Below are 27,654 nucleotides of genomic sequence, written 5' to 3' on the forward strand. Positions count from 1 at the left end.
TCCTTGCAACATTCAAAAATGTAACATAAATTGAAAACCGGCTTAGGTGTTGGCTTCTTGGAGCTTGGAATTCTGTGTCCCATTATGAAGAAATAAAGGGGGTAACTGGCTGGCTCAGATGGTGGATGAGACTCTTAATCTCGGGGCTGTGAGTTCGGGCCCCACGTTGGGAGTAGAGATTACTAAAAAATAAAATCTTGAAAGAAAGAAAGACAAGAAAAGAAAGAAAGAAAGAGAGAGAGGGAAGGAGGGAAAGAGGGAAGGAAGAAAGGAAGAAAGATTTTCTCAATCGTTAAAGAAAACAAGCAAGGTGTACCCATAACATGGCAGGTTGAGCAAAGGTATTTATCTCCACTCTTTTGAAAACACCCCACATAGCAGTTAAATGAATGAAATGGTATAAAGAAACTAAAACAAGGCCAATGGGAGGGGGGACCAAAATTAGTGAGACATGTCAACAAATGTTTGAGCATTTGTTCTAATCTTCACATTTGATATTGAACACGGAGTGAACAAGTGGAACGGACTTAACCAGCCTGAAGAAGCCAAGACGCCCCAATGTAGGTGGGGAGCCCATGGGAAGCAGGATACTCATGCCAAGTCGCCCTGGGGAGCCACAGGAGTTGGCAGGATGTTGTGAAGTGGGCTGAGGTTGACAACAAGTGTGAGTAAACTGTCAGACCCCCCAGATCCTCTTCTTTTAGCCTTGCCTGTCCACATGGGTTCTGCCCAGCTTCTGGGGAGCCAGCCATAAAATAAGGATGGACCACAGTGACTGTAGACTTGGCAACACCTTGCCCAACACAGAGGGGAGTAGAGATGGCGGTGTGGGTGCCAGACTGAAGGCAGAGACTGATGACTGGGGAAATTACATGGAAGTCTGCATGTGGGATGCTCAGGCCCCAGTCCTTCCTTCCACAAGAGCTCCATGCAGGGCACTGGAAAGTTCCTCTCAAGGAAATCTGGCCAGATTGAAAGAAAAGTTACTGAAGCTCAGACCTCCAAAACTCCAAAGACATCTGGGGGGCCCCTAGCTGGGATAGCTGTGTCTCTGTCCCATCACCCCAAGGTGGGGCCCCGAGATAAGAAACCACCCAAGCCCCCGAGCTTCCAATAGTGGTGACTCACTATTGCAATGGAAGAAAAGCTAGGCTCACCAGACTCTTGCCCCAAGTGAAAGATAGAGTAAAACAAACAGAAAAAGAGGAACTTAAAGAAACCAGAGTGGGTGGCAGGAAGGGCATGTAATTTTCTAACCTCAATTATGTTCCGCCTATTAACAATGAGCATACGTTACTTTTATTATTTAAAAAAATTTTTTTTAAATTAACTTGTTTCCTGTACACCTTCTAGATAGCAAGAATGAGCCAGGCACTGGAAACCCTGAGATGAATTCACAGCCCCTGTCTCTGTGGAGCTCACAGCCTGCAGGGTTAAGCACTGTTTTTTGCTGAGGTCATTTCTCAAAACGCAAATCCCCCTAGGAGGGGCAACCTTCTGAGTAATTCACACTTCTGCCTCTTGTAGGGAGCATCTTTGGTCCCAACCGCAGGCTCTGAAGCTTTTCTCATCTTCCTCCAAACTTGAACTTGAGTCTCCTTATCATTTAAGGATTTGAACATGTGGCGCAATGGTGGTGGCCTTTAGCTTGGGACCCTGGGCCAGAACTTGCTAGTCCTTCTGAGATGGGTTCTACCCAGCCTCCAAGGAGCCAGGCAGGAAGGACTGGCCAAAAAGGACCGAGATGTGGGAGCATCTCAGCCTTAGAAGGGTTCCTCAGCTCCCATTCAAGGGCTGTGCTCAGTCATCTATTCTGGGGGCTTCCACCCACTCCCTCCCTGCTGACTAAGTGACTCTGAGTATCAGCTTCCTTTCTCATGAGCTCCCTCAAGATCATCATGGGATGCTTTAATCCAATGTCCTGACTTGGGCTGGGCAGAACCTGGCAGGATGCCCTCATATCCATGTTTATAATTCTCACTCTCAGTTCTGGGCATTTGAGTTTTTCCCTTAAAAACAAACAAACAAACAAACAAAAAACTAGCATGTGTATTTCAAAAAAAAACTAGCTTTGTGTATTTCATTCATCTTCTAAAGGACACAATCTCATATGTTTGTTAGTTGATTCTACAAGTTTAATCAACTGGTAGGAACACTTAAAGAGCAACTGTAATGAATTGTCGGAGGCTGAGCTTGGGCTAGCTAGAGAATGAAAAGCTGCCGGGGGCCCAGTCTACATAGTGGTGTTGCACTTTCTCGAGCTTACCTCCAGAAGCCCCACCTGCTTCTCACATTAAAATTTAGGAAAAAGGGGCACCTCAGTGGCTCAGTTGGTTAAGCGTCTGCCTTCCGTTCAGGTCATGTTCCCAGGGTCCTGGGATCCAGCCCTATATCGGGCTCCCTGCTCAGTCTGCTTCATCCTCTCCCTCTGCCTGTCACTCCCCCTGCTTATGCACTCTCTCTTTCTCTCTCTATCAAATAAATCAATAAAATCTTTTTAAAAATTTAGAAAAAAAAATCTCTTCACATTCCCTTCAGGTGGAGGGGGAAAGCAGCTATTTGGAAATATGCCTTGAGCATTGTCCATAACAAAAGTTTGTCTTCTAAGGAAGGTTACTCTGCTAGAGTCTTATCTGAGGTCTGGAGAATCAGTTAGCCCACTCCAGCCCCTCTAGCCTTGTCTTAAGGGGAGAAAACACAAAGGCTGAGAAATTCTTCTGAAGAGCAGAGCCCAGAGGTTCAGGTCCACTAAAAAACTAAGATTTAATCATAAGATTATAGAATGCTTCACCTCCCTATTTACCCCCACATCAACAAAGCTCCAAAGTAATGACAGTGGATTTCAACTGAGAGACATGCAGGACACAGACTTTATGTAAGAAGGAGTTCTAAGGGAAACCCAAAGACAACAGGAGAGGCAGAAAAAACAACAAGGAAACTAAAGGAAACTGAAGCCACTGGTACTCACAACCACATCAAACACGAAACTCAGGCCAGCTCCTTGCTTGATATTATGTTAAAAGCCTTATTATTTCAGTTTCTATTACTTCGTACATCATCTCTAGCTTTCAACAAAAAAATTATAAGACATTACAAAAAAGCAAGAAAAAACAGAGTTTGAAAAGAACCAAATTCAGAAGAGACACGGATTTTGGAATGATCATATATGGAAGTTCAAATTCATACAATGAATATGTTAAAAAAGAACATGCAGGAATGGGTATGTAATGTAAGCAAGAGGTGGAAACTCTAAGAAAGAAGCAAAGGAAATGCTAGGAATAAAAAACACCGTAACAGAAATGAAGCATGTTTTTGATGGGCTCTTTAGTAGATTAGACACAGTTAGGAAAAGAATTAGTGAACTTGAAGATATGTCAATAGAAATTACCCAAACTCACAAACTAAGAAAAAAAGAATTCTAAAAATAGAATAGAACACCCATGTTCCACCCAAAAAACGTGGAACAATTACAAAAGATGTAACATACATGGAATTAAAAAACAAGGCCCACCTGTGTTATTTATAAGAAATCCACTTTAAATATAAAGACACAGATTACAAGTAAAAGGATGGAGAAAGATATCCTATGCTGACACTAATCAAAAAAACCTGAAGTAGATGTTAATTTCAGAAAGCCGACTTCAGAATACGAAAAATGATCAGAGATAAAGAGGGACATTACTGAGCCATAAAAGTGTCCGTTCTCCAAGAATACATAGCAATAGTTAATGTGTGTACACCTAGCAACAAGGCATCAAAATACTTGAGGCAACAACTGAAAACTTCAAGGAGAAACAGACATTCACTGTTACAGTTGAGGACTTCAACATCCCATCAGGTACTAATCCCATTCATGAGGGCTCCGTCCTCCTTACCAAAGACTTCATTAATTAACCCCCCAAAGGCTCCATCATACTGGAGGTGAGGATTCAACCCATGAACTGGGGACAGAAGTGACACAAACATTCAGTCCATAACATCAGGATAAATACATAGATGCAGAATGACAGGATTGTTGTGTAGATATGTGTTTAACCTTATAAGAAAACTCCAAACAGCTTTTCGAAGTAGTTGTACCATTTCACACATCCAAGAGCAATGTGTGAGAGTTCCAATTATGACAAATATTTGCCAACATGTGTTGTTGGCTGTTTAAAAAATTTTAAATATTCTGGTGGGTGTGTAGTGACAGCTCACTGTGGTTTTTATTTTTTCCTGCTGACTAATGATGTTGAACGCTTTCTCATGTGTTTACTGTCCATTTGCATGTCTTCCTTGGTGAAGTGTCTGCTTGAGTCTGTCATCCACATTTTTATTGAGTTGTTTGGTTTTGTTAGTGAGTTACGGAGGTTTTTAATATATTCTGGATAGCATGTTCAGATGTATGTATTGTGACTGTTTTATACCAATTCATGGTTTTCTCTATTTCTTTTCTTAATTGAGTCTTTTGATGAACAGTGGTCTTTAATTTTTAGTAAGTCATATTTAATTCTGAGACTTCATAAAAAAAGAATTCCTTCTCTGGTTAATGTTTTTTTAATATCCCATGTAGGACATCATTTGACATATGTATTGTTAAATGTGAGTGAGTTTGTGAGTATGTATGTGAGTTTATTTTAAAACTCTGTTCTGTTCTCCCCAGTAACTTTTTCTGACCTGTCTTCAAACCCATACACTTGCACAACTATGGACGTTTCCCACGTTAGATGAAAAATTAAACTTTGCGACTTCCCAGTGTTTGTCAAAGTCCTCAGTTCGTAAATGGTGCAAACTTTATTATATACGATTGTAAGGATTATCTTTATCTCATTTTTCTGGAGTTTTGCATCATGTGAATCACAGTTACTTATGTATACTGTTATGTATAACACAACAGTAATGTGTTATTTAGTAACATACATTGTTATGTAATGTTATTTAGTTCTATGATTTAATCCTTCTTTGCCTGTTCTCTTATAACTTCATTTTTTGAGTTCTCCATTCATTTCTCAGCCGGCAAGCATATTTCCAAAAGTAAGAGCCGTCCCACCCTACCCCCCCCTCCGCACCCCCATGGAACCCACTAACATCCGTATCAGTTATCAACGTATTGCCTTTCAGCTCCAAATCCACCCTTCATAGACGCCTGGAGGCCCTCTCCCTTGCCAGCTGGTGCACGTTAAGCTTCGTCAGTAGAGGACGCTAGAGACACAGGGCGAGTGGAAAGAGGAAACTTGGGTTCGTGGTTCTGTTGCACCTGCTTTCCTACTTGCTGGCGGGACTGTGGACCCTGGGGGAGTTCACTCCCTGCAAGTTTCGGCATCACTCCTGCTGGCCTCCTCATGGCTACGTCAGTGGGTGTCCCACCTGGTTTCCCAATTCCATGGCACTCTCTATGGTGCACCCAAAGAAGAGCAAGGGTGACTCAGCCAGTTTCCTGGGAAGTGCAGCACGCAGTGCTTTCCCGGAGCAGCTTTCCAAGGAGTTCTCAGTGAACCCGAGGTGGCTTCGCCATGAGCTCATTAGCATCTCCCAAAAGCCACTTCCTGGGGAGTTATATGGCCACCCGCCCTAGAGGCTTCCAGCCGGCAATCCTAGCCTGCCATTCTCTGCACTCAGACTTGGCTCTCTGAGTGTGGACCAACTTTGTCCGGAAACAACCCAGACAATTTCTCTGCCATCAGGCAGCTGCAGCCACGCCTTCTCCAACAAGGGCGGAACCCCAGCCTTGGGTGCTCCCTCTGGGTCTAAGTGTGTTACTTCTTCGTACACTCTCCATCTTCTATTCCCACTGAGTAGTTAATTCCCTGAAAATAGTTACTATTTCTTCTATGAAACCTTCGCTGTTCAAATTACTGCACGATTCCTCTCTTCTAGAGCAGAGGCTAGAGACAGCGGTGGGTCACTTTTTTCCTTCCCTACACGGAACAGGAAAGAACCAATGGAATCTTACAATGCTATTAACATTTCTGAATATTGAGCTGGTTTCTGGAATCTACACAGAGCAGGAATCCTGCAGAATTATGGCCTGTTGGGAAGGTGCTCTGTAGGGCGAGATCACTGTGGACACCATAACAAGGCAGCCAAGCTGGTTGGAGAAGATGCTGTCAGGGTCCGTCCTGACTTCTGCCCCTGCATCAGTGGGCCCATTGTTCTCTTATAACCCGTTGGCTGGAATTACAGTCCTGTTTCCCTTGTTGAGGTCCTTCACACACTCCCTTAGCCACCCTTGCTGCCATTGCTCTGCCCAGGCCCCATCACCTAGCCTAGGCTGATGGCTTCCCCTGGGGATGTTGTCTCCCAACCACTCCCTTCGCTCCAGAGTGCCCAACTTAAGCTTCATCTCCCAGGAAGCTTCCCCACCAGCCCGACTCAGTATTTCTCCCTGTTCTGTCCTCTCCTATTATCTGTACTGGTTCTAAGGCATTTTCCTAAGTCTGCTCTGCTATATAACTGATCATCCCTACCGACCTCCACAGCTTTGATGAAACTTGGTTCAGATTAGCCGAGGAAACGCACTTATTTGTGTTGAAATGGCGCCCTCTGTTGGTGAATGTATGCAATGATTGAAATTTTTTTCATTGGCTATGTAAGGACCAAAGCAGAGAGAACCAGTGACAGCCAAGAAAATTCAGTTGCCCCTCTCTGTTCATCCTATTCCCTTAGCAGGTGAAATTCAATCCATTGGCCAACCCACCATATTTCCACCCTTTACTATCACATTAGGATGTTTCTAATACTCAGGTCTCCCAGATAACAATCTCTAACATTAAACACTCGCTACATACCAGGCATGGGACTAACTTCTTTCTCTCTATTATATCATTTTATCTTCACAGAAATTTTATGAGGTAGACACTTGGGTCAAGTTCCCTAAAAGCAGATTTCAGCACGTGTGATCTACTGGAGAAAGAGAAGAAAGCAGGATAGGGCAGGATGGAGCTAAGCTAGTTTGGGGTCTCCACTGAGGACCAGAATCAGCTTGATTCTCTGGGGAGTCCTGGAGCATGGATTGCACCAGAGATAATCCTATCTCAAGGGAAAGGGGGCTGACCTTTCCCACCCCTGTGTCAGGCAGTCGTTGGCTGCAGGCTCCCAAGAAAGGCAGCTTCCTTTCAGCCAAGGGAATTCTCTGGAAAGGGAATAGCTGTGAACTGTTAGCACCAGTCCTCACACAGTTCGGGGAGGGGGTGTGTGCATCAACCCAGGAAAGAGGATCTGGTTGGGTACAAAGTGTCAACTATACAAATGAGGAATAATCATGATCTTTCACATTTGTAAATGCTTTACGAAGTTTGGAGTATTTTCATATTTAGCATTTCATTCAGTGTTGCAGTAACCTTGAGAGATAGTGATTGTAATTCCCATCATAGGAACCAGGAAGTGACAAGGTAGGAAACTTCCTCTAGGTCACCCAGCTAGTTAAATGTCTTCTCTGTTTGCAAGGAGCATCTTCTCAGACTTATAGCCAGCTGTTGTGAGTCCCACTTCAGACTCTCCTTGGCAACATGGAGATCTGGTGGCTTACAGTAGGATCTCAAAGCCCTTTTAACTCAGACTAAGTTCTAACACCCCTATTGAGATTGGGTAAGAGAAAATATACCTTCTCACCAAAAGCGGGTCATGCCTTGCCTACGTGAAATTGTGCTGGGCTTCAAAGCTCCTGCAAAATCCCCCAACAGAAAGAGAATGCCCCTTTGGCATTGCTCACCTGTGTTAGCATAGTTTACTTAGAGGTGTCCCAAGTGACCAGATTCTGTCCGATGAGTCTGGGATCAGAGAGAGGGGGCTGCGTGAATGCACTTGTCACAAGAGGTGGCTGTGTGTCAAGTCCAAGGGAAGAAGAATGGAGTTTCCTGGATCTTAAGGGAAATGTTCCCTCCACCATCCTCTCAGGGTCCTGGGTTTTAGCTCCAAGGTGCCTCTGTATTCATTCAAGGTCCCTGGGCTATCCTCGAATAAATGTGTGTGAAGAGTTACAGACAAGGTTCCCCCTCCTTCAACCCCCACACCATTGTAGTTCCAAGTAATGCTTCACACTAAGAGCTTATGGAAGTACAGTGGGAGTACATACAGGGGCCCCAGAAACACCACATTGTAGTGAGAAATCTTAGGTTTAAGATCTCCTCGAGGGGCGCCTGGGTGGCTCCCTTGGTTCAAGAGCTGACTCTTGATTTGGGCTCAGGCCATGATCTTGGGGTCATGGGATCGAGCCCTGCACTGGGCTCTGAGCTGAGCATGGAGCCTGCTTGAGATTTTCTCTCTCCCTCTCCCCTCTATCCCCTCAGCCCTTCTCTCTCTCCCTCTAATTAAAACAAAACAAAACAAAAAAACCTCATTGACTCAGGTTCAAATTCCCCACTTCATCACTTACCAAGTACCTCAGTTAGGATGAGGTACAAATGAAGGTAACAGAAAACCCACAACAACGTATCTTTAACAGGTAGATGTTTATTCCTCTCCCACATAAAAGCCTAGAGGTACGAGTCGGGGGCTGATACCATGTCCTGGTCTTCAAGCTCACTGTCTTGCTGTTCCTAGTGGGTGGCCCTCATCTTCATGGCTCTAGGTGGCACCCACCTACTAAACAGCAAAATATTAGAAGGAACAAAGAGAAAAGGGCAGAAAACATAAACACAAGCTATACCTTAAGGAAGTTTCCTGGAAACTGCCACAGGACACTCCATTTACTTCTCATTGGTCAGAACTCAGTTACGTGACCGCACCTAGCCACACAGGAGGCTGTGAAATGTAGTCTTCTATCTAGGCAGCTCTGCTTTGGCAACTGAGATGAAGTAGCAGACAATTACTGGGGAACTACTAATAGCTTCTACCACAGTAGGTGTGTGACCTTGGGCAAGTCTCATGACCTCCCGGGGCATGGAGATTATGCTATTTTACCATATACATGTTGCTGGATTGCCCAGAGCCTGGAAAAACATACCATGCACACACTACTTTTTGGTTCCTTTTTGATTCCAGGATTCTGGAATGGGCATTGATAGCTCTCCTCTTCTCAAAGGTGACCAGAACCACTACAGCCAGTTTCTGAGTGCTATCCCCAACCAAATTCCCAGAGTCAGCCTGAACCTTCCCAGGTCTTCTGCCTTGGGCCTCAGAATACTAGAGTAAGCCAGAGCGACTTGCTTTATCCCTATGCCTCCCACCCTGGAGTCTGCAAAAAGAGACTCTCCCCACCCACCTTTCTTTATCAGCTAGCAACTTTGCACAAGAGAGCACCTACCCCAGTCTATCCTTGGGGTCTCCGATTCTCGTCCTTGTGCTGGTGGCTGAGGCCCAGGAAAGATCTCAGATATGGACCGAGATGGCTCCGCTGAAGAGATCTGTCCCACTGTGCATGAAGAGGGAACTCACACACCTCAGACTCTTCTACCATAGACTCCAGAAGGCTGATAGAGGGACTGTTAACCACCACCCCTACCCCTGAGTTTAGAGAGTAACCCAACAAGTGACCACAAGTAACAGCATTTCTTTCAGTCTGCTCTTTCTTCTTGAAAATGCACTCAGAATTTACATTTTGCGGATTTACTCCAAGACACATTTCCCTAATTTTTCCTGGTAAAATGAGTGCTCCAGCAAGATACTCCATGTTTATCCTCTAGCTTCCCCTCTCCTTGACCCGGCGTACATACTCCGTGGAGTCACTGCATTATTCCTTTCCATTCCTACACCACCTCATGCTGGACATGCCATGGTTTGTTGGCCTTTGAACAATATGGGTTTCAATTTCATGGGTCCACGTACATACAGATATCTTTTGATAAATATAGTCTGGTACCGTAAATGTATTTTCCCTTCCTTACCCCTTTTGTGATAACATTTTCTTTTCTCTAGCTTGCTTTGTTGTAAAAATATAGTATAGAATACATAAAGCAAATAGAATCATTGCTAATCGACTATTTAGGTTATCAGTAAGACTTCTGGGCAACAGTAGTGGGCTCTTAGTAGTTAAGTTTTGGGGAGTCAAACATTATACTTTAATTTTCGACCACGCAGGGGGTTGACACCCCTGGCCCGCAAGTTGTTCAAGGGTCCTCTATATTATCCTCACTGACAGATTTGTAAACTGACATTATCCTGACAGGTAATGCCGATTGCCCAAGGTAAGAGAGAGTAACAGTTTGAACGGGGCTCGGATCCCAGTCTGTCTGGTTCCAAATCCTTGTCCTGTTGTTAGCATGCTGTAGGAAGTAGGGTTTACCTGTGACCCAGTGATGGAATCTGTTACCAAGGGGATCTTGGCCACACGGGGGAATTGGTAAGGAGAAAGGGCCACAGAAGAAGCCTCTCCCAGGTGAGGAGACAGCTTTGGGGACTGTGGGTCATTGACCCCTGTAGTTACCACCAAATCAGCCCAGCAAGATGCCCAGAGGCTGGAGAGGCGCTATGACAAATAACACAGGGCTAGCTTGGGTCTTACCTACACACTCCCCATATCACCCTGGCCTCAAGGGCAGAGAGCCAGGACCTGGTAGGGGTGGGAGCCTCTTTGATCCCTAACCAGCAACTCTGAAAAGAAAAAGCTCTTACGTGATCTGCAGTCAGTTATTAGGATTTATTTCAGCCTGGAGTCCAGGGGTGTCCAGGAGAAGTGACACCAAGGTGGCCTGGGCCCAAGAAAAGCAGGACATGGACCCTATCTCAACCTGTATGTTCTCTAGAAGACCAAAGAGGGGCCCTTTGCTAGAAGGACAAGTGAGTGCCCAGTGCCCCTTATCATCCTGGAGATGCTAAGCACAGAGGCAAAGATGATACGGGAAACTCCTGACATGGTAGGAATGATCTAGGCCTGAGATGCCCACCTGACCTCAGCCTCAGGAGTCCCCCCAGTTCACCTCCATATGTAAATTCAGTGACGTTCCTCTCTTGAGGATGTGATTTCTTGGTAGTTCTATCTGGCCTGCCCTTCCCATGACTGAGAGCTCCCCCACGGGAGGACATGGCGGGCTCCTTCTCCTGGACCCCCAGTTCCTACACACCAGGACCCCCCTACCTTCAAGAGGGGGTGGGTGCCTTATCTCACTGCCCCATCTGACAGTGTCTTTGTTGAAACATTAATGATTTCTTTGGCCTAGACACTCACCAAGTGGACCCAGAATACAGAAATGGCTCCTCGTTCTCCTCCAAAGAAGGTTTCCACATCACACAGCCACCACAGAATATGCTGTTCAGACAGGTCCCATGTAGCCCAATGGGGTCAGTGGTGCGGCGGTCATTACTGTCCAGCCAGGGAAAAGATGGTAAGGAGGAGATGAGAAGACACTGTGAGTTCTGCCTGCGGGGTCCAGTGGGCCTAGTGACACTCAATGGGCCCGTCTGCCTCCTCGATGGTTCCCAAGTGGGAAGCTCCAACCTGCTGTGTTACATGGGGAGAGTCGCTTGAACTCTCTGAACTTCATCTTTCCTTCCACACCACAGGGAGGTGAATCCTGCCTTTCGGAGAATGAATGGACGTAAATCCATCTGGATCCTTGGAAGGAAAGGAGAGAAGAAGATGGGAACTCTCCTTGCTTGCTCATCTCCGTATCCCACAAAAACAGGACAGCCGAGTTTTCCAGGTGTGTGTGCATCACCCAAACTGGCGCGGGTGTCCAGACTCACCAGCAGGGGGCGCCGGGCCTCTGTTTTGGTCTGCGTGGCCCCGGCTGGGGGCTGGGCAAGCCTCAACAGGTGTTGCTCCGGGAAAGGTGTGTCTGGCAGCCCAGAAAAGGCACCCGGTCCCCAGAGGTCTAAAATAGCTGATTGTGTTTATTTAAAGCCAGTCACCATTTCTCACTGTCTGACTTCCTCTGGGTGTGTGTGTGTGGGTGGACATGCCCGAATGCAAAGAACTTGACCTTCTGAGCGTGGAGGAAATGCCTGTCGTGGGCTTTGTCCTGAGCAGGGGGGCTTCTCCTGTCAGCCATGCTCTGGGTTCTGGGCAGTGGCCAGGCAGCACGTTTCCTGTGCTTGGAGAGGGATCCCCCTGGTGCTGGACCAGAGTCCAGAACCACTGGCCTCTGTGTTCAGCTGAGTCACTCTGTAGGTTCTGTGATGGGAAGGACCCCCTCGGGTGGACTCCGGAGAAAGCCCCTGAAGGCAGGGCCTTGCACGCACACCCCACCCTTGCTCCTGCTCTCCAGCCAGTTCGGCCCAGGACGAAGGAAGTCTCCCCTGCTTCTGGGGCCAGAGGAAAGGGGCAAATGGTTGCAAAACAGCTCTTAGGTTCCTGGACGGGAAGGCAAAAAAAAAAAAAGCAAAACAAAACAAAGCAAAACAAAAAACAAAAAAGCTCAGCGAGATCACTGTCTCACCCCGAGGGAAGTAATTGCTCAAGTCAAATTAGCCAGCCTGAGCTCCGCCACTTGCAGGGTCCTGGGAGTGGTCCCTGCCCGGGCAGGCTGGTCTGATGGGGACAGGACAGAAGCAGGGCTTCTGCCCTGGAGCTCCTGCCGGAGGGGGACAGGCTGTCAGCCCCTCAGGAAACTTCAGGAGAGAACTGCTTGTGGGATGATATTCTACCCAGGACAAGGAAGGCTGTTTCGAAAAAGGCCTGAGGCTATTCGGGACAGAGCCGGTGAACTCAACCTGCCAAGTAGACAAAGTGCTAAGGCCCTTCCCACCGCCCCGTCAGAAGCTGGCTTTCCTCTCACTTCCGCACTCCTCAGAGTGTCCCTTCTTTTTTTTTTTTTTTTAAGATTTTATTTATTGATCTGAGAGAGAGACAGAGAGAGCATGAGAGAGGAGAAGGTCAGAGGGAGAAGCAGACTCCCTATGGAGCAGGGAGCCTAACGCGGGACCCAACCCTAGGGCTCCGGGACCATGACCCGAGTCGAAGGCAGTCGCCCAACCAACTGAGCCACCCAGGTGCCCAGAGTGTCCCCTCTTAAACACCCACTGAAGGACCACTGTGTGACCATCCTTCCCAAGTTGGGGGCAGGGATAAGGAGCTTAGAGAACAGGGCGGGTGCTGGACAATCACCACAGAGGGACAAGCCCTGAAGAAGCCTCCTGAAGGAAGAGGTACCCGGGAGGGCCAGCCACGAAGAAACCTGGAGGAAGCAAAGACGCTGTCTAGGCAGGTGACAGGGACAAGGCCCCAGTGCGATTCCTGGCCTGGTGGGACTTGGGACCCATGATGACTCAGGGCAGACCACAAAGCACTTTAGTTTCTGGAGTTATTTTACATACCTCAAAGTATGTAAAATAACTCAAAGGTATGTAAAATAACCATACCATACATACCTTTGAGGTAGATCAGAAAACGAAGCTTAGAGAAGTTAAGTAACTTAACTCAAAAAAAAAAAAAAAAGAAAGAAAGAAAAAGCTAAGTAACTTAGCTCAGGATACACAGCCAAGATCTCTGATTGCACATGCCAAGCCTTGACAGGTTCTTCAGAAAGCCCGCCCCACCCCCCCCACCCCAAACGCTTGAGGCAAGACCTTGGTGAAAACAACAGGGCCTGACTTAGCTTGACAGGTCTAGAACTTGTTCTTGTTTTCTCAGGTACCAGAGTGGGATGAGTGTCTGGAGGCCTGGCTCAAGTTCCCAAACACAGAGTGCCAGGGTGTCCCTCCACAGGCGAGTGCGAGTTTTTGTCATTAAGGCTGGGGTTGGGAATTTGTGGGAGCCACCCCGCCCCCACCCCGTCTCCCCATGGTGCCCCTGAGTGCAGGACAAGAAAAAAAGGAGCTAGCCCAGCCACAGTGAAGGCCTTCCCAGTCTGCCAGACCCGGAGAGACAGAGACATGCGACAGGCTGAGAAGTGTCGGGGTCGGTGGCTCTAGAGCTGACCTGGTTGGAATCTTAGCACTACCCGTGCCTGCCTGTGTGTCCCAGACAGGTTACTTAAACCTGAGCTGCTTCATCTGCTCGATGGAGATAATCCTGGAGTAACCCAGGATGGCTGGGAGGAGCGGAAAAGGTGACCCAGGTATAGCAACACATAATAAACAGTAGCTCTCGCTGTTACCTTGTTTGAGCGACTTCCCTGTCCCTGCAGAAGGTGTACTGACAGCCGTCGCCACGGCTGGACCCGCTCACACACTGCAGCTAAACCTCCCACCCCGCCCTGCCCTCCACTCCTGCGCAGTCTCTCCAGTCAGGTGCTTGGACAATTCGCTGGGCTGCGGCTTCAACTAGTGACGTTCTGGTCCCGCAGAAGCTCTCCACTCTGCTTGGTGGGGACGTGCTCTCTCTTTCGGGGAGATCTGAAGACACTATACTCTACTTCCCTCAACCGGATGCCCTCCCTGGAGAGGTTCCTCCCTGGATAGGCTTCCAAGTCTGGGACTCGCACGATGCGACTGTCTGGGACCTCAGCTGTGTGACTTCCCCTTGTGGGACCCCAGCTTCCTGGCCCCTCCATTGGGGCACAGCCCCCCACGGGACTGCTGGGAGGATCCGACTCGAGCCGTCAGGTAGGTGTCTGTCTGCCCAACGTGTGGACGGACTCCATCAATGCTGTTTTGTTATCAGAGTGATGTAGGCCTTAAGGGTGTCAAGTTCAGAGAGGTTATTTATGTAACTACGGCATGGCTAGGGTGTACGATGACAAGACCTCATAAATGGATGGCTGTGGTAACCCATGGGCAGCAAAGACCAACGTCACAAAGAGGACGATGCGGGAGGCTTCCTGCAGGCATTGGACCCAGATCTGCCTGCGCCTCGCCCTCCTGGGCCCTCCCTCAAATCCCACTGGTCCCCCTTTCCGAGTGTCCACTCTGGGTGCTCTGGGGAATGGGAGGAGGGCACCCTGCAGAATGGTCTGCTCCCTAACTCCCCAGAGTGCTTCTGCCTAGAGACCTGAGGGCCCCTGAGAAGTCCGGAGATTTGGGGTGGCAGGGTAGGAAAGAAGCTGTGGGTAGCTTGCTTAGGTAGGGGGACATGGGCCTTCCTAAAAAGCTTTTCTCCTCTCCAGTCGCTACCCCTTCCCCACATTCTGTACACAAACCCCTGAAAGAGACATGCAGTCCCCAGACAGGTCTTTTTGGGGACACCCAATTCAAGCGCACCTTCCAAGAAAGCATACTCAAGTGGGCTCCCCCTTCTCTGCTGTGGTTTGGATCCTGCTGGGCACAGAGCACATGGGACAGAGCTCACTAAATTCCTACAGTGCTGCCCCCGCAATCGCCGCTCATAGGGGTGAGCAGAGCAGCTGTTTGGTTCTTGTTTTTTTTTTTTTTGCATTTCAGAAACTTTTATTAATAGTCCCTAAACCACAAACATCGATGGACTTTTTGAAGAGTGTTAAATGCATGATTTATATCTTGAACATTTAATTAAAATTCTGCGGAATTTTAGAGTCTATTCCACCATTTCAGGTCACTAAGGCTAGGAGTTTTACTGCTGTCTTTGTTTCCCCAGGTGCAGGGGAAGGGCAGTCCACACCGTGGTGGGGACCCTGCACGTGAGCATCTGGGCAACCTAAAGATTTGCCCCACACCATCCTCAACACAGACGTAGGTGCCTTTTAACCCAAAGTCAGTGCAAATGAGGAACTGGAACTCAAGCTTTGTGTCCAAGTGCATGATCCTGTTCAGATAGTGAAGTCCCCCATTCTGGAACAAAAGCTTTCACTGCGCGGAGGACCGCAAGGATGCTGGTGATGCAAAGAGCCAGCCAAGAGATGTGACGATCTAGAGCCACAGGATCTAGAGCCAGACTGCCTGGCCTGAATTCTGGGGAAGGTAATGCCTTGGGCCAGTTACCTAACCTCTTCGTGACTCAACGTCCTCATCTCTAAAATGGGACAGCAGAGTTTTTAAAATGAAAAAAGTTATTTTTTATAAAAATAAATAAATACAATACAATTTAATTTTAAATAAATTCACATAATTTGCATAAAATTTTATTAAAATTAAAAAATTTTATGGAGGTGTAATTGACATGTAACACGTTAGTGTCAGGTGTACAACATAATGATTTTGGTATTTATATATACTGCAAAATGACCACCACAATAAGTCTAGTTAACATCTGTCACCATGTATAGTTGCAAAGAAATTATCTTTCCTGTAATAAGGGCTCTTAAGATCCACTCTCTCAGCAGCTTTCAAAGAGGCAACGCAGCGTCATTAGCTATAGTCCCCACACTGTACGTTACATCCCCATAGCTTATTTATTGTGTAACTGGAAGTACCTTCTGACTCCCTTCCTCCATTTCGCCCACCCCCACCCCCTTCTCCACTGGCCACCACTGGTCTGTTCTTCGTATCTGTGAACTTGGTATTTTATTGTTGTTCTATGTATAAATGAGACCACACAGTAGCAAATGTTTTCTTCCCATTTTCCAGACGAGAAGACTAGAGGGAAAGGACCATATGCTTCACCTTAAAGTCATACGGAGCCAGGACTCCGCTGTCTCCTGAGATGAGTCAGTCTCCCCAGGTCCCTCTGGTGCCTGATAAAAGGGGGCTCAGGAGGGCATCCTGGCTGACACCCGGGCTCCGCTCTCCAGAGGAGAGGAGGGTACCCAGTGCTCTCCCTGACCGGGGCCCTGACCCCTGGGATGGGGGCAGCCTCACAAAGACCTGTCAAAACCCCCGCCCCTCCTGCCCCCCACCGCAGCCTGAAACAGGAGTTAGTAAGCCTCTGGGGAAGGAGCTTTGCTCTGCAAATTCCTGAGTCTGGGTTTTCCCTGTTTTTTGCTCTTTTCCCAGGGCTGACAAGAGAGGGAAAAGCTGGTGCACATTTCTGAGCGGGGGACGTGCAAGGGGAGTCAGGCCGGACTCCTGTACAAGGTGACACCAATTCTGCATTTTTTTTAAAGATTTTATTTATTCGTTTGAGATAGACACACAGAGAGAGCACAAGCAGGGTGAGAGGCAGAGGGAGAGGAAGAAGCAGGCTCCCGGCTGAGCTGGGAGCCCCATGTGGAGCTCCATCCCAGGATGTGGAGATCATGACCTGAGCTGAAGGCAGAGGCTTAACCATCTGAACCACCCAGGTGCCCCGCTTCTGCCTTATTTTACCAGGTCTGCCCTAGCTGGGGCTTTGAAGATTGCCACGGTTAAAACCCATGTTTGGCTACCCCATCTCTTTGTCTCTGTCTGTCTGTCCCTATCCCTGTTTCTGCATCGTCTTTGTCTCTCTCTCCATATATAGACATATGTGGGCATACATGTGTATATTTATAGACATATTCTTGTGGACATACACTATATCTACAGATAAATGTATATATCTCTAGGTACAAACACACACACACACACACACACACACATACACAAATACTGTCTTGTCTCAGTTTTCTCTCTCTTCATTAGTCTAACTTGAAGGCCACCGAGCTTCCCATGGATGGGACAAGGGCCACAGGGCCACCTCATCCACTGACTACCTCTGATCAGGATGGTCCTTGGGCCACTGGAGGTGGATTAGGTGTTCAGACTCCCCCTTCCTGCCCTTGCCACCGGGGAGTCCAACAGTCTCCATATTTCCTCCTTTGGCCAAACTCACATCTTTCCTTCTGCAGTTCAGACACTGGCTTTGGTGTCTCCCGGGGGGAAAAGGGTAAGACTGTTCAGCTCCTGGCCGCGCCTGCTGTGTGATAAAATTTGGTGCCTTATCGGGCTGAGCCTTGCCAGGGGGAAGACAGGAGAGGGCAGAGGCTCTGGAAGTGTGGTGAGAGGCTGCCACGGCCTGTGTGAGACTCCAAATATGTAGCGCTATGTAGGAGTATATTTATAGAGAGACACACACAGAGACATGAATGCACGGGAAAGTACTATTTGTTTCCTGGAAACGCGGGCTGGTTCTCACCGACTTACCAGATATGGCGAGCTGCGTCATCCTGGAACAGGGACAGCTTACGTCCTCTTCTCCCTGGCATCCTCCTGCCCCATGAAGAGCCATCTTTGGGAAACAGATCTCATTGACTCTCCCTACCCACCCCTGCCCAGGGAAACCTGCAGGGATTTCTCCTTGCTCTCAGGAGAAGCTCTTTCCCCGACCTGCCTGAGGCCCTGCAAATGCTGCAGCTCGCCTCCCGCCTCCCAGGCTACCCCACAGTCCTCCCCAGGCTCCTCCCAAACCAAAGCATGGGACGTGCAGTCCTCCAGGGGCGCCAGACCCCTTTCCACCTCCGTGCCTTGGCACAGGGCACACACAGAGCCCCTGGCCAGGAGCGCTTTCCGGAAACATCCGCTCTTCCTGGTGGAGCCCCGGGCACACACCGTCTCTTCTGAGAGTCTTTTAACTACCCCTCCCCCTGCTGGGAGGAAAATAAGCCCTTCTGCCGGGGGCTCAGGACTCTGCACACTTAGCTCTTATAACGGGTTATTCCTACTCCTGTCTGCCTCCCCCCTCCAAACCATGCGTTGTCCAAGGTCAAGAATTGTCTCTGGCTCCTTTTTGCATCCCCAGCATCTCGTCCATGGCCTGAGGCAACCAAGAGTGGCACGTGGGGGTGTGCGTCAGACTGTCACAGCGGAACTTCTAAGGAAGGGCTCGGGGCTGGGCTGCGCGTTCTGTGGAAGACTGGATTTAAATACCGGCTCTACCACTCGCTTGCCAAGAAGTAGTTCGAGGCACTTAGCATCTCCATCAGTTTCCTCATCTGTAAAGGGCACACAACAACAGAAGCTCGTGGGGCGACTGGCGGCACAGCAGGTCAAGTGTCCGACTCTTGATTTCAGCTCTGGTCATGATCTCAGGGTCCTGGGATGCGGCTCCCCTCCCCCACAGCGGGCTCCCTGGTCTTCAGGGAGTCTGGTTCTTTCTCTCTCCCTCTGCCCCTTGCCCTATTTGCACTCAAAAATAAATAAATCTTAAAACACACAATAGAACCTCACATATGATTGTTGTGAAATTTAGTGATTTGTATAGAAAGGATGTCATGAAGCACCTGGCACACATACACATGTAAATTTTTTCTTACAACCCCCCATTTTGCCTATCAGCAAATCTAGTAGGCTCTTCCTGTAACATATCCAATCCCTTGTTATCTTCCTATAACTAACGGTCCAGTCCAAACCACCATCATTTCTCATGGACGTAGTTCGATGGCCTCTTACCTGGTTTTGCTTCCACTCGTGTCCCGCATCATCTATTTTCAACACAGCTGCCCGAGGTGATTGCTTAAACATATAGGTCAAGTCAGGTCACTCCTCGGCCAAAATCCAAAATTCCCCTTTGGCTTTCCTACTTCGCCGACAGTAAAAGTCCAAGTCGTTGGTAGGCCCTCTGGGGCTCTTGGTGATTGGTCGGTGTGACCTCTGGGCCGCGCTGTAACTCAGCCCTGCCCCAGTGCTTTTGTAACTGCCATTTCCTCAGCCTGGAATTCTGTTCCCTCAGAAATCCTCGTGACTTTCTTCCTTAAGAGTCTTCACACATGTTCCCTTCCCCATGCAGTTCTTGCCGGTCTGTTCCATCTGAACTTTTGATATCTTGATATCTCGCCCTTCTTTTTTTCAGCCTTGATCATTACTGGAAAGATAGATTTTATTTATTATCTTGTTCAGTGTCTGTCTCCCCCATAAGCTCTAAGAGAGCCGAGATCTGCCTATTTTGCCCGCTGCTGTATCCTCTGCCCCTAGAACAGGGTCTGACACAAAGTAAGTACTCAGGAAGTACTGGATGGCACACATAGATCATTCCAGGAAGTTTTGTGACTGTTCCATTTACCCTTTGTTACCAGAGCTCGGCGTCCTGACCGCACAGATGAGAACGGAGATTGCGGTAAAATCCTGGGACAGCGGCATCCGGGCTGGGCCAGGGGCCCCTCCTCACTGCCCCCAGGCATCAGAACTGACTCAGGAGGCAGAACCCCAAACTGTGCTTCTGTCCTCAGACTGGATTTTCCCCTTCTTCCAGCCCAACCCAACTGTGTCTGGTAGAGGGTTTGGCTGGGAACTCTAAACCCATCCTTTTCTCTGGAGAGGCTGGGCATTGGGCCGTGGCCCCAGAAAGAGGGAGCGGCGCGTGGAGAGCCCTCCCAGATCAAAGCCACAGGGACTAGCTCTGTTGTCGCTGCCCCTGTCCAGTTTTCCCGGGGTTCCCACAGGGCCTTCCTAGGGCAAAAACCAGTGCCATCCTTCTTGGACTTGGTTTCCCAAGGAAGCAATGTCCCTCAGAGTGGACCCATAGCATCACCCGTCTGGGCCCAATCCCAGACGTGCTAAATCAGAGTCTCAGAGGTCAGGCCCGGGCATCCGCCTTCTAGAGCTCCGCTAGGAAATTCGTCATTAAATTCAAACCCCATCAGATGGTGACCTCCTGGGGCAGGGACCGTGACCTTCTCATACTCCAGCCACCCTAGCTCCCATCTCACCCCCTCCCCTGGCTCATTTTCCTCCTTAGCACTTCTCACAGTGCGACCTGATACAGTATGTCTATATCCCACTCGCTTATCCTGTTTAGTATCTGACCTTCCCCACCCCCACCCCCCACGCTCGGAACGGACATTTGGTCTGTTTTGGTCACCGTCAGTATCTTCAGTGCCTAGAACCATGCCGAACACATGGTAAGTGCTTCAGCAAATAGCAAAGCCCTCCTTGATAAGAGGTCCGGGTGAGCGAGGGGGAAGGCCAGGAGGGTGATAGTGATTCTCCCAGGATCTCTGAGAGCAGACCTCAGGCAGAGCAAGACCCAACCTCAGGCAGAGCAAGACCCAACAAGCCCCCGTGAGCTCAGGGTGAGTCATCTTCTACCTGCCCCTTGATTGTTGAACCACTTTCTGGAGCGCAGGGACACACGGCCATGGGACCGGAGACAAGCTGGATGCTTTTTCCCTTCCCAGGACTCCTTTCCCTTTGCCTTCGCCACTCCTACCCCTCCTGTAAGTCCCCTTCCTGCTGGCAGACCTCCATGGGCTGCTCTGGGTCCTCTCGTCCTCCCTCTGGCTCTAAGGAGCTCCAGGGCCCAGGCCTGAGATGTAAGCACTCAGCTGCCAGGTCTGTGGGCACCCCCAGGCCTACTCCTGGCCTTGCCGCCAAGCCTGCTGACAGCACAGACCCATCTGACTCCCCTTCATCAGTCAGAACCTAGAGCACAGTAGATGCTCAATTAAGTCAGGAGTCCAAGGCTTCAGGGAAGAAAAGCACACGGAATACAGTTCTATTTGGGGCTTAGTGGATGCCAGGGCCCAGAGGGGGCTCAACAGAGGGGTTTTCCTTAGTGGCAAGCTCTGTCTGTCACACGGGGATAACCGTGGAGCAAGGGAGGCCGCCGCCACACGCCTTGATGCTGGAGCGAAGTCACCTACCTATTTCCTCTGACTACTACCTCTGGTAATAACAGCCAACATTTACTGAGTGTTTACTGCCTGCTAAGTGCTGCTCTAAGCATTCCGTAAGGATTATCTCATTTAATTCTCATAACAGCCTGAGGTAGGGACTATTATTATACATATCACATGCCTGTCAGGGCCTGCGCCATCTTGGGGGCAAAGGTCGTGAAGAAGCGGTTGGTGGGAGCTCCAGCACAGTATGCTGAGGGGGTTAAGGAAGAGACGGGGAGGAGGGACTCCGTCAGCATGGGGACCTCTGCTGCACCTGAGGTCCCACAAGCTTTTCAGAGGAGAGACCTAGCTCCATCTCCGACGTGGCTTCGATCCTGACACCACAGGGTCTCCGGGGTGTCCTTCAGCGTTCCCCAGTCTCTATAAGCTCAGCCTTCGAAAACCCAACCCAAGGGTCCAGGCTTGTGCATGTTTGCCTGATTCTCTGGCCTTTCTCGATCCATTCAACTAGTTAGCTTCTCGTTTGAATCAGGAACAACATAATCTCCCTTTCCTGTCCCTATTCCCCACCGCCCCCCACAGAGGTCTCCCACACGGGGCAGGGCTAGGTCAATGCCACTCAGAGGAACCTCTCCATGCTCCCTGCCACGCCAGCCCCATGACTAGGAACTGCTCTCTGACAGGGCCTTCTGCCCTGCTCCCGGGCCTGCTTCTGTCCTCAGAGCACCGTCTCCAGGCTCCCAGCTGTGAGTAACATATCCCATACAGGGCACAGGCAGAGTCAAGGTGGAAGGGAAAGGGATTGTGACAGGGTGTGAGGAAAGCAGAGGGCAGGGGAAATTGGAGAAGGCGGCAAGGCCATGCCCTCGCTCCCAGCGTGGAGGCCGGGTCATTAGACAAGGTCTGTAAATAACATCTGAATGGTCTCTGATGCTGTGTCTGAACCATGACGTTCTACTCCCCAAATAGACCTTGACTCTGTGCTGCAGGCATTCCATGGGCCCTGGGAGAGGCGCGAGAACCTGTCCAGAGCCAGGACCCAGGGCTCAGGGATCCCCGGCTCCTGGGTTCACGGCAGGGCTCTGCTGAAGGTATGGCAAGCCTCACCTCGGTTGCATGCCAGTGTCCCTGGAGAACTCAAAGTCCCTTTTTGCACCAGTTCATAAGAGTGACAAATACTACCGTGTTTTCCTCTGAAAATAAGCAGAAATTCAGATGCTAGGAGCCCCTACTGTGGGCTCAAAGGAAGTCTGTGTCTAAGCCCTCCAGACATTCATCTGCTCCCTCTCCTGTGTTTTGGGCCCCCCTGGAAGCCTCTGAGGGCTTATGCAGTGGGCAGACTCCCAGTGCTCGCTGCTGGAGGTGGTGGAGAAGAGGAGCACGTGGCCAGAGAGACACACAAGCACGCACGCGCCCAGAGGCTGCCCAGTCGCCATTGCACTGTCTCCCCCACCACCCTCCAGATCTCCCACCTCCTCCCCCTACTCGCTTCAATAACCTCTCCTCCTCCCTCTGCAGGGTGGAGGGGTGACCCCGAATCTGCCATCTGCCACCTCCCCCGATGCCCAGGTCCCTGCCTGGGTAATCTAAACGACTCGGGTAACCGAGATAAGCGTCTGGCTGCAATTAAACATTGACAGGCCTGAGCCTGGTGCTCAGTGGCAGAGAAACTCCCTGGTTGGTTGGTCCACAGGGAGGCAGAGAGACTGCAGCAGCTGGACCATTAAAAATGGATGGAAACCAGCCCCTTTCAGAGGGGTTGTGTCTCTTAAAGGGGTAGTTCTGTTGTTGGCCAGAGAAGGAGAGACCAGAAGGACACAGAAGAGGTCATCAGGACCCAGATCCTGAGCCAGTTTCCAAGTGTCGGCTGTTCCTGCATTTCCCTTCTGCTGGGTGCTGAGAGCATTGGCTCCAGGGTCAGGCAGACTTGTTGGTCTCCACTCTACCCCATAGAATGGCTTTCAGCACCCTGAACCTTCCTTTGTTCATCTGTAAAATGGGCTTAATGCTGATCTGAAGGTTTTTATAAGGATGGAATGAAATAGCACATATAAATTATCCAGCACAGTGTTTGGCCAAGAGAGGTGATGACTAAAGCTTAGACCCATCTCTTTTTCCTTCTGGAAGCAGGTGATTTTCTTCCCAGACTAAAGTGTCCTCAGGGAGACCCTCTCTGGCTGGGTGGGATCCTTTCCCTGCCCGAGCAGCTTCCAGAGACCCTGGCCTCATTGCAGGTTGGCTGGTGTGTCTTCGCCCATAAACAGGAGGAGCCTTGACAGCAGCTATCTGAACCACTCCTGATCTCCCAGCCACCAGCCCGGTCTGGCTTATTCTAGTTGCTTGGAGAAAGTTGAACTGAATGAAATTGAGAGAAAAACAAAAACAAAACAAACCCCAAAAAACCGTTAAAAGGATTCACATGAGACCAACAAACTGAAGGTTTGTTGACAAAAGGTCAGAAGATGGAAGGAAATGAGCCTCTTTGGCACAGAGAAGGTCGTCATAGGCTGGCCCAGCACACGGACAGTCCAACAGCCACACTTTCTAACGGAGGGGACAGAGACCAGGGAGTTGGTGACAGAGCCCAACATTTCACTGGGCTCCTGACTCCTGGCTCTTTGCTGGAGAGCCGGGGCTGGGACCAGGAGGTTCTATACCCGTCCCCTGGGAGCAGGGGAGAACCGTGTTCCTTGTCCAGGGACCTGGAAGGGTTATGGGACTGGCCTCAGAGAGTCCCACAGAGTTAGCTCAGGGTGAACCCGGGCCAGACCCAGGCAGCTCTCTGGCTCTCCAGGCCAGCACCGTGGCCCCTGGGGCACCCCAAATTCCTTATTTGCAGGATAAAAGGGTACTCAGCTCTTCAGTCTTGATTCTAGCAATTGTACCATGTTTTCCCTGGACTCTGGGAGGTAAGGGGTTAAGTGGGAGTGTTTGAAGAGGGGAGAGGACAAGCCCTTCCCCTACCCATTGCCCCCAAAGAACCCACTAAATCCAACTTTATTGAGGCACCCTGTCACCCTGGGACCCTGAACTCTACCCCCCATGGGGCCATTCAAAGCCTCCTCAGTGGGGAGGCCCACTGGCTGGGTCCCTCCTCGCCCCTGAGCCGCCAGCTGGCTCAGAGGTCAGGAGTGGGGGAGATCCAGCCCAGCCCGCCTCTCAGATAAATTCTTTACAGCCTGTTCTGCGGGATCTTTGAGAAGATTACAAAACACCATAAATGTGAAAGCTCTGGAAGACAGACATTGTCAATATAAAAAATATTTGGCTGGGGAGGGACTGAATGAATCAAGTCAGGGACCATTTGGCCGGGCATGTTTCTTTCACTGAAAACATCCTCCCGCCTTTTACCTCCCGGTCCCCTGGAGCAGCTGGTCTCACCCCATTGTTGGTAGTGGACACTGTTGTGGTCTCCATAGTCCTGGGGAAGGGGCTGAACATTCTCCTCTTGCCGAACCCGGAGTTCAGAGGCCAGAAGAAAGGCTGTGTAAATGCTGGCCTGGTAACAACAGCATCAGAAGGGGAGAGATCATCATTTCATTGCGGGGAGAACTGGATGAGAGGCCTCTTGAGTAAGGTCCTGTGATGAGAGTATTTACTGAGCCCGGAGTTTTATTAAGTTTTATTACCTCATTAGTCGCAAACAGTCCTATGGGATACTCTTGCCATGCCCACCTTACAGATGCGGAAACTGAGACACAGAGACTATTAGGTAACTTGTACAAGCTAAGGTTTGAACCCGGACAGTCCGACACAGCGGCCCAAGGCCCTGCCTTCTCATCACACAATTTTGATTCTCCGGGGGGAGGCCTGCTGGGTGAGGGGCAACTCTTGTTACAGTGATCCACCCCAGAGAAATGTCTCTAGGATTCAAAACACCTCTCCATCCCACCCACTTCTAAGTCTGCTTGATAAGCTATGAATAAAGCTATGCTGTATCTTCTAGAAACTTCTGTTCCCTGGGGCACTAGGGTATTTATCTGAATAGGGCTTCTTCCCACCTCAAAGTCTCATCTGCCTCAGCTCAGGGACACAGCAGTGACAGCTTTCAGATGGGGAGCTCCTGGGGCTCTTGCTCTCTGCCACACCTCAGAGAGGCGAGACCAGCTGGGCGGGACAGCCCACTGAGAGCGGAAAACTGGAGACCTTTGTCCTGATCTATAAGGAGGGATTTCTCCAGCCCCTCTCCTGAAGACCTGGCTCTGCTTGGTTTTCTGGGCTCTTCGGGCTGGCAGCTGCCTTCTTGAATGCCTAGTGAATCCTAAATTAGCTTAATTCATGAGGAAAATACACAAAATCCCTCTACAGCCAGAGAGTGATTTGTCTACAAAGTCATAAGGGGCAGAAATAAAGTTTTGTCCCAAGGAGCCATCTGGCTGTGTGCCGTCTCCAAATGACACACTTCTGTTCACTACACTTACTGTGACCCTGTGCTGTGGGGGAACAACGAGGTACCGGCCAACCACGGGTCAAAAAGGAACAAGCTTTTATTCTCCCTGGACAAGAGGAGATAAGACAAGCACACAAACCACAGAAAAAACTCGAGGATCTTTTCCGCACCCCCACAAGCAACAGGTGCACCTGTCAGTGGCACGATTTGAGTACGTGGGCCCTGAGGAGACATAGTGAGATGCACTCGGCTGCCCAAGGAGGGGAGACTTTATTTGGGTTTGAGGGAAGGAGGGCCCCGTCTAGAGATGGCAATTGGCAGTGACCGGGTCTCTGGGTGGGTGGGGGGGGGAGTGTGGGAGGGGGATGACAAGCAGAAATAACACATCCGGCATCTCTGTTCACAAGGCACCTTCCCAGCCACATCTCCTCTGATCTGCTGGCCACTGTAGGCAGTAAGCAGGCTTCACGGCCCTCAGAGGAAGGAAGGAGACCCAGAGAGGCTTCTGAGAGGCAGTGAACGCAGGGCTTCTGACTCACATCCTTTCCCCAGCCCTTCTGGAGCTTCTATAGAAGCAGCTTCCTCCTGACCTCAGGCGAGGCCCCCTGCAGATGCTAAGAAGTGAGTGTGCAGGGGCACACACTGCTGAACACCTGTGGCCAGAGGGCACAGGAGCAGCTTGGAGCACTCAGTGACTGAGTCCGGAGCTGATCACCCAGTGAGAAGGGTCTGGCTCGGCCACAGACAGAGCACCCCAGGAGAAGGGTGGGGAGACAGCATGCCTGGGGGCCATCGCCCTGTGTCCAGGGCCAGGGTCTAGCCTGAGGGAAGCCAGGCTATGCCAAGGTCTTTGGTAGCCAGAGGTAAGGGTGAGATAAAGCCAATCTCACTAAACCGATCAGCCGGAGGACAGCTGTTTTCTGTTTCCGGAGCCTGCACCCAGGAACAAGAGAAACCTGGTGACCTGGGGAGGGGGGGCAGGGGTACTGCGGGGGCGGGGGGGGGGGGGGGGACTTGGGGTAGTGCTGAGGAAGTGGAACCTGTTGCCCAAGCACTTCCCTCTTAGCCTGACGTTAGCTGTCCTCCCCAAGAGGAGTGGAGTGCAGGGGCGAGAGGCTCAGACACTTCTCCGGCCCTGGGAACCTTGAGCAAAACCAGTCAGCACCACAGTGTGGCCCTGGGCTGACGATGGTGATCCTGAGCTTTGGAAAGGGCAGGAAGCCTTGAGTTAGGATGGCGCCTTCCCTCCTCTGTCCGTCTCTCTTCCCCAACCCCTCCCTCCCGGAGGACAGAAGCCTGACTTCCCAAATTCTGCCAGGGCCACCTACCTTGGCCTCCCTTCCTAGGATTTGCTGATCGACGAAAGGAAACTAGCTTTTCCCGAGTCCCTACATGCCCTGCCCTGGACTTGGCATTGTGTCACCAAATGAAACAAAGAAGACCTATGTCCTGCCCTGCAGAGGTGTCCTCCCACCAGGTTTAAACAACTGGGAGCCTTCTGAGGTCCGAAGGGAAAGCCATCCGTCTGACCACACCCAAAATGACCAAGGCTGTGAAAACAGTGAGACTTAGGTCTGGAGAAATAGGGATGGAACCAGAGCTGAGGCTGAGCAGGGAGAAGTCGCCAAGTGGAGAACTGGCAGGTGGGGACAGTCTTCCAAGCATGTGCACACACTTTAACTCTCTTGACTCTCACGGTAAGAAAAGCCAGCCAGAAAGCATACTCCTATTTCAGGGATAAGGAAATGGAGGCACAGCCGGGAAGTGAACACCTATGGTGGTTTCCATGCCCATAGCTCTTTCTTCAAGGCCAGGCTGGGACCCGGATGGAGGAAGAGGTGGTCCAGGTGATGAGGTACTAGAAGAAAGCTGAAGGGCGGGGGAACCCTGAACTCCTGACTACTGCTACGAGTAGTTACAGCTACTATTTATTGTTTTCTACATGCCAGGTGCATAAATATTGTGCAAGGGAGTAATATGTATGCCGTGCTTTGTAAGCAGAATCACTTTTTTTTTTTTTTTTTAAACAAGACACATCTATTATCTTAGATTCTGGTAGGTCAGAAGTCTGGGCACAGTGTAGCTGGAGCTCACCAGGCTGAAATC

The 27,654-nt window shown here is 49.9% G+C and overlaps 1 long non-coding RNA gene across 2 annotated transcripts; it reads left to right on the forward strand.

Annotated features, from left to right (window-relative positions):
- Positions 1-244: 244 nt before the first annotated feature.
- Positions 245-20,558, forward strand: LOC116576618. 2 transcript variants are annotated; one of them, XR_004280225.1, is made up of 8 exons: positions 3,461-3,838; positions 11,076-11,240; positions 11,419-11,558; positions 14,142-14,400; positions 15,347-15,669; positions 16,276-16,355; positions 16,642-16,722; positions 19,617-20,558. It is a non-coding gene; the product is annotated as an uncharacterized LOC116576618 (long non-coding RNA). The 2 variants fall into 2 exon arrangements; XR_004280226.1 differs by lacking the exons at positions 3,461-3,838; positions 11,076-11,240 and adding an exon at positions 245-341.
- Positions 20,559-27,654: the final 7,096 nt, after the last annotated feature.

Source organism: Mustela erminea, chromosome 17 (assembly GCF_009829155.1).
Source record: "Mustela erminea isolate mMusErm1 chromosome 17, mMusErm1.Pri, whole genome shotgun sequence".
In the NCBI taxonomy this organism is placed as follows: Eukaryota; Metazoa; Chordata; class Mammalia; order Carnivora; family Mustelidae; genus Mustela; species Mustela erminea.